The 6,848-nt window shown below is 42.0% G+C and overlaps 1 protein-coding gene across 2 annotated transcripts in view; it reads right to left on the reverse strand.

The window, feature by feature from the left end:
• Positions 1 to 6,848, reverse strand: part of trim3b (tripartite motif containing 3b) — a 141,450-nt gene that overhangs the window by 133,616 nt on the left and 986 nt on the right. For both annotated transcript variants that reach the window (XM_036967653.1, XM_036967651.1), the window contains exon 2: positions 4,356 to 4,418. The gene's annotated coding sequence lies outside the window, so the exon portion shown is untranslated. The remainder of the gene's footprint in view (positions 1 to 4,355; positions 4,419 to 6,848) is intronic.

The raw sequence follows: 6,848 nt of genomic DNA on the forward strand, positions 1-6,848 counted from the left end.
TTAGTCTTCCTCTCCTTGAAAGCGGCAGCTCTAGCCTTTAGCTCAATGCGGATGTTGCCTGTAATCCATGGCTTCTACTTGGGATATGTACGTACAGTCATTGTGGGGACAACATCGCCGATGCACTTATTGATGAAGCCAATGACTGAGGGGGTGTATTCCTTAATGCCATTGGATGAATCCCGGAACATATTCCAGTCTGTGCTAGCAAAACACTCCTGCAGTGCAGCATCCGCGTCATCTGACCAGTTCCTTATTGAGCAAGTCACGGGTACTTCCTGCTTTAGTTTTTGCTTGTAAGCAGGAATCAGGAGGATAGAATTGTGGTCAGATTTGCCAAATGGAGGGCGGGGGAGAGCTCTGTGTGTGGAGTAAAGGTGGTCTAGGATTTTTTGTTCCCTGGTTGCACATGTGACATGCTCGTAAAAATTAGGTCAAACTGATTTCAGTTTGCCTGCATTAAAGTCCCCGGCCACTAGGAGCTCTGCTTCTGGGTGAGCATTTTCTTCTTTGCTTATGGCCTTACAGAGTTGGTTGAGAGCGGTCTTAGTGCCAGCTTCGCTCTGTGGTGGTAAATAGACGGCTACGAATAATACAGATGAGAACTCTCTTGGTAGATAGTGTGGTCAACAACTTATCAGAAGGTACTCTACCTCAGCTACTTTACCTCAGGCGAGACTTCTTTAATATTAGACATTGTGCACAGGTACAGTTGAGGTTGAGGCGACTAAACTGCTTGGAGTTACCCTGGATTGTAAACTGTCATGGTCAAAACATATTGTTACAACAGTAGCTAAGAAGTCTGTCTACAATAAGGCGCTGCTCTACCTTGACAGCACTGTCAACAAGGCAGATCCTACAGGCCCTAGTTTTGTTGCACCTGGACTACTGTTCAGTCGTGTGGTCAGGTGCCACAAAAACAGACTCAAGAAAATTGCAATTGGTTCAGAACAGGGCAGAACAGCTGACCCTTGGATGTACACAGAGAGCTAATATTAATAATATGCATGTCATTCTCTCCTGGCAAAAAGTGGATGAGAGATTGACTTCATCACTGCTTGTATTTATGAGAGGTATTGACATGTTGAATGCACCGAGCTGTCTGTCTGAACTACTGGCACACAGCTCGGACACCCATGCGTACCCCACAAGACATGCCACAAGAGGTCTCTTCACAGTCCACAAGTCCAGAACAAACTATGGGAGGCGCACAGTACCTCATAGAACCATGACTACATGGAACTCTATTCCACAGTACTACATAGAGCCATGACTACATGGAACTCTATTCCACAGTACTACATGGAGCCATGACTACATGGAACTCTACTCCACAGTACTACATAGAGCCATGACTACATGGAACTCTATTCCACAGTACTACATAGAGCCATGACTACATGGAACTCTATTCCACAGTACTACATAGAGCCATGACTACATGGAACTCTATTCCACAGTACTACATAAAGCCATGACTACATGGAACTCTATTCCACAGTACTGCATAGAGCCATGACTACATGGAACTCTATTCCACAGTACTACATAGAGCCATGACTACATGGAACTCTATTCCACAGTACTACATAAAGCCATGACTACATGGAACTCTATTCCACAGTACTACATAGAGCCATGATTACAGATTAAAAACACCTTATGGAACTGTGAAGCAACACAAACATAGGCGCATACACACACACACAGAATACGCACCAAACACACACACAGAATACGCACCAAACACACACACAGAATACGCACCAAACACACACACAGAATACGCTCCAAACACACACACACAGAATACGCACCAAACACACACACAGAATACGCACCAAACACACACAGAATACGCACCAAACACACAGGTACACATGGATTTTAGTACTGTATGTATGTGGTAGTGGTGGAGTAGGGGCCTGAGGGCACACATTCTGAATGTATTGTAATGTTCATAAAATTGTCTAAGCTGCCTTAATTTTGCTGGAGCCTAGGAAAAGTAGCTGATGCCTTGGCAGGAACTAATGGGGATCCATAATGAATACAAATACAATACCTGTGTAGTCCTGTGTGTATGTGTGTGCATCTGTGTGTACCTGGTTGTGCCAGTGTGTATATGTGTGTACCTGTGTGTACTAAGGCTCAGGTTTAAGTGTACTGTAGTCTGTAAAGCAGGTTGAAGTGTAGAGTAGTCTGTAAAGCAGGTGTAAGTGTAGAGTAGTCTGTAAAGCAGGTTGAAGTGTAGAGTAGTCTGTAAAGCAGGTTGAAGTGTACTGTAGTCTGTAAAGCAGGGTAAAGTGTACTGTAGTCTGTAAAGCAGGTTGAAGTGTAGTGTAGTCTGTAAAGCAGGTTGAAGTGTAGTGTAGTCTGTAAAGCAGGTGTAAGTGTAGTGTATAGTAGTCTGTAAAGCAGGTTGAAGTGTAGAGTAGTCTGTAAAGCAGGTTGAAGTGTAGTGTAGTCTGTAAAGCAGGTTGAAGTGTAGTGTAGTCTGTAAAGCAGGTTGAAGTGTAGTGTAGTCTGTAAAGCAGGTTGAAGTGTAGTGTAGAGTAGTCTGTAAAGCAGGTTGAAGTGTACTGTAGTCTGTAAAGCAGGTTGAAGTGTACTCTAGTCTGTAAAGCAGGTTGAAGTGTACTGTAGTCTGTAAAGCAGGTTGAAGTGTACTGTAGTCTGTAAAGCAGGTTGAAGTGTAGTGTAGTCTGTAAAGCAGGTTGAAGTGTAGTGTAGTCTGTAAAGCAGGTTGTAGTGTAGTGTAGTCTGTAAAGCAGGTTGAAGTGTAGTGTAGTCTGTAAAGCAGGTTGTAGTGTAGTGTAGTCTGTAAAGCAGGTTGAAGTGTACTGTAGTCTGTAAAGCAGGGTAAAGTGTACTGTAGTCTGTAAAGCAGGTTGAAGTGTAGTGTAGTCTGTAAAGCAGGTTGAAGTGTACTGTAGTCTGTAAAGCAGGTTGAAGTGTACTGTAGTCTGTAAAGCAGGTTGAAGTGTAGTGTAGTCTGTAAAGCAGGTTGTAGTGTAGTGTAGTCTGTAAAGCAGGTTGAAGTGTACTCTAGTCTGTAAAGCAGGTTGAAGTGTACTGTAGTCTGTAAAGCAGGTTGAAGTGTACTCTAGTCTGTAAAGCAGGTTGAAGTGTACTGTAGTCTGTAAAGCAGGTTGAAGTCTACTGTAGTCTGTAAAGCAGGTTGAAGTGTAGTGTAGTGTAGTCTGTAAAGCAGGTTGAAGTGTACTGTAGTCTGTAAAGCAGGTTGAAGTGTAGTGTAGTCTGTAAAGCAGGTGTAAGTGTAGTGTAGTGTAGTCTGTAAAGCAGGTTGAAGTGTACTGTAGTCTGTAAAGCAGGTTGAAGTGTACTGTAGTCTGTAAAGCAGGTTGAAGTGTACTGTAGTCTGTAAAGCAGGTGTAAGTGTAGTGTAGAGTAGTCTGTAAAGCAGGTTGAAGTGTAGAGTAGTCTGTAAAGCAGGTTGAAGTGTACTGTAGTCTGTAAAGCAGGTGTAAGTGTAGTGTAGAGTAGTCTGTAAAGCAGGTTGAAGTGTAGAGTAGTCTGTAAAGCAGGTTGAAGTGTAGAGTAGTCTGTAAAGCAGGTTGAAGTGTAGAGTAGTCTGTAAAGCAGGTTGAAGGCAGTAGACCCCTCAGAAGTGTGATGTGGTAATGGAGTGCCTTAACCTTGAAATGTGACGTTTAAAACCACTTCAAAATCTGATGTTTGAAACAACTTCAAAATCTGATGTTTGAAACAACTTCAAAATCTGATGTTTGAAACCACTTCAAAATCTGATGTTTGAGAAACATGGACGAACGTCTAATTCTGACATGAGACTGTGAGAGCTGGTTGCTCTAAAGATCCAGGAAAGGAGTTAATTTAACATCACAAAGCAAAGTCAAATCATCTGGTTTAGTAACACACACACACAGATACACAGATACACACACACACAGATACACAGATACACACAGATACACACACTCTCTAATAACACCTGAACTGAGGGACGCTACGGTATGTTCTGACTCAACTCCACTGAACCTGACCAACCAGGTTCCTCTTTCCCTAATATCTCTCCCTCAAGCCTTCATTCTTCCTTCTCCTTTCTCTTCTTCATTCTACCTTTCTCCCTCTCTCTTTAATTCTCCCTGCCACCTCTAAACAATGCCACTGGTTGTTTCTCTAACTGTGTTGTAATATCAGACTCTTTCCCTCTCTCCCTCCCTCCCCAGAATACAGATTGTATTTCATATCCGGTGAGGGGTTGAGCTTAGCTGTGATTGGGAAATAAATGACTCATGGTTGCTGTAGCTGTTAGGGGTATCCCTGGATGCAACATTCAAGACGTATATGTATCCATGTACAAACACACGACTTACCCAACCATGTTGCTGCTGTCAGTGATCTGTGATGAAGTCAGGAATCCTAGTTTCTCCAGACAACTGCACCAGGGACAGAGAGAGTTAACATAACAAGATGTTAACATGACAAGATGACTCCTCAACCAGAGACAGAGAGATTTAACATAACAAGATGACTCCTCAACCAGAGACAGAGAGAGTTAACATAACAAGATGACTCCTCAACCAGAGACAGAGAGATTTAACATAACAAGATGTTAACATGACAAGATGACTCCTCAACCAGAGACAGAGAGAGTTAACATAACAAGATGACTCCTCAACCAGAGACAGAGAGAGTTAACATAACAAGATGACTCCTCAACCAGAGACAGAGAGATTTAACATAACAAGATGTTAACATGACAAGATGACTCCTCAACCAGAGACAGAGAGAGTTAACATAACAAGATGACTCCTCAACCAGAGACAGAGAGATTTAACATAACAAGATGTTAACATGACAAGATGACTCCTCAACCAGAGACAGAGAGATTTAACATACCAAGATGTTAACATGACAAGATGAAAAAGATGAATAACATAATTCACATCAGTAAGAGCAACAAGACATTTCAATCATGCGAGTGACAGGACAGGTACTAAGGGGGACACACGCTTCTTGGTACACTGACAGCGCAGGAGGCTGGTGGCACGTTGATTGGTTGAGGACGGGTTCGTGGTAACGACTGGACCGGAATCAGAGGAATGGTATCCAATACATCAAACATGTGGGTTTTCCCTGCGGTTGATACCATTCGATTGACTCCATTCCAGCCATTATTATGAGCCGTTCTCCCCTCAGCATCCTCCACTGACTGACAGGTTTGACAGACTTTTTTTGGTTTGATGAGGTTAAATCTGAGGCTTTAATGTTCAACTTTAACTTATAGTTCAACGTCAAAACACAGCCGTTTTTATCTCAACGTCAAATCATTTCTGGGTAAAAATTAAGTATTTTATGACTATTTTATATTAAAATGGTACAAAAAAAAAACAAATAAAAACAAAAATAACAAATAGTTTCTCGAGCAAGAATTTTTCTAGGACTGTCTGGGAGCTTCCTGAGTGGGGCGGGGAAAACTGAAAATGAGCTGTTATTGGTAGAGAGGTTTGAAACTCCCTTTCTTATTGGTCTATTAGCTCATTTACAGCCTAATGATGTCACAAGGCAGGCCAAAACTCCATCCCAGCCAAAACAGGCTGAAATGTCAGGCAGTCTTTTCAAAACAGCTCTTACACTTAAAGGGCATTATCCTTTTTTTCTCTCACAATTTCACAGTATTATTCCAACCACATACTGTGGAAATATATATATATATATATCGTTTTTGACTTCACTAGGCCTTTAAACTTTGATTAAATACACATAGTGAGAAAGTCATTTTCAATGGCCACAGATAAAGATTTGGTCCCCATGCCACTAGCTACCTCTCCGGTGGTTCTCACTGATCAGACTGGACTGGAGGGGTGACCCTCTCTGATTCAGAGGGGTTGGGTTAATTAAATGTGGAAGACACATTTCAGTTGAATGCATTCAGTTGTACAACTGACTTGGTATCTCCCTCTTTCCCTCCAATAATGTTTAAAGTTAGGATTGGGGGGAGGGGAAACGGATCCTAGATCTGTTCCTAGGGGCCCCGGAGCCGGTGACGCTCAGGCCCAAAACAACCACAACTCAACATCGCCACCTAGAGGTTGGAACAACACATGTCATCTTCACTTGGTCAACGTCGGATCACAAATCAAATAAAAATATGTTTTTTTATTTTTTTATTTTGACGTGCTCAGGTGTAAACGGTACAGAGAAATGTTTACTTAAAGAATTCACATATTTCGTCTACAAACTATATAAATATCAATTGTGTATGTTTGTTGTCAATTATGATTTCACATCATCCTCATTATTGTGTTTTAATTTGTGTGAATGCATTGCCGTTTCAAACCCACTTCATTCAGAAATGCATTTCAAAATAATTTGTTGACAAACTAACGTACCAAAATCAATCATGTTGCCCATGGCGACATGCCAGGACAACCTGACCGGCCTTAGTTTCCATGGAGATTGGAAGAACAGGTATTTATTCATGTTTGTACGTTTCAGTCTGTTGTAAGGTTGTGTGTGTATGTGTATGTGTGTGTGTGTGTGTGTGTGTGTGTGTGTGTGTGTGTGTGTGTGTGTGTGTGTGTGTATGTGTGTGTGTGTGTGTGTGTGTGTATGTGTGTGTGTGTGTGTGTGTGTGTATGTGAGACATCCTTTTGTGCAATGTGTTTGTTGTGATATAGTGCTGTGTAAATGCTAACGTTGTTAGGACAGGCCGAAGACCCTGTTCATCCATTATAACATTACCAGACTGAGACACCTACTGGGGAAACAGTGATACTGCATCACCAATTCAGGTGATTTTTCTACTGGTCCTGTCCCAAATAGCAGTCTATTCCTTATGCCCATAGGATCCTGGTCTAAAGTAG

Source organism: Oncorhynchus mykiss, chromosome Y (genome assembly GCF_013265735.2).
Source record: "Oncorhynchus mykiss isolate Arlee chromosome Y, USDA_OmykA_1.1, whole genome shotgun sequence".
Lineage (NCBI taxonomy): Eukaryota > Metazoa > Chordata > Actinopteri > Salmoniformes > Salmonidae > Oncorhynchus > Oncorhynchus mykiss.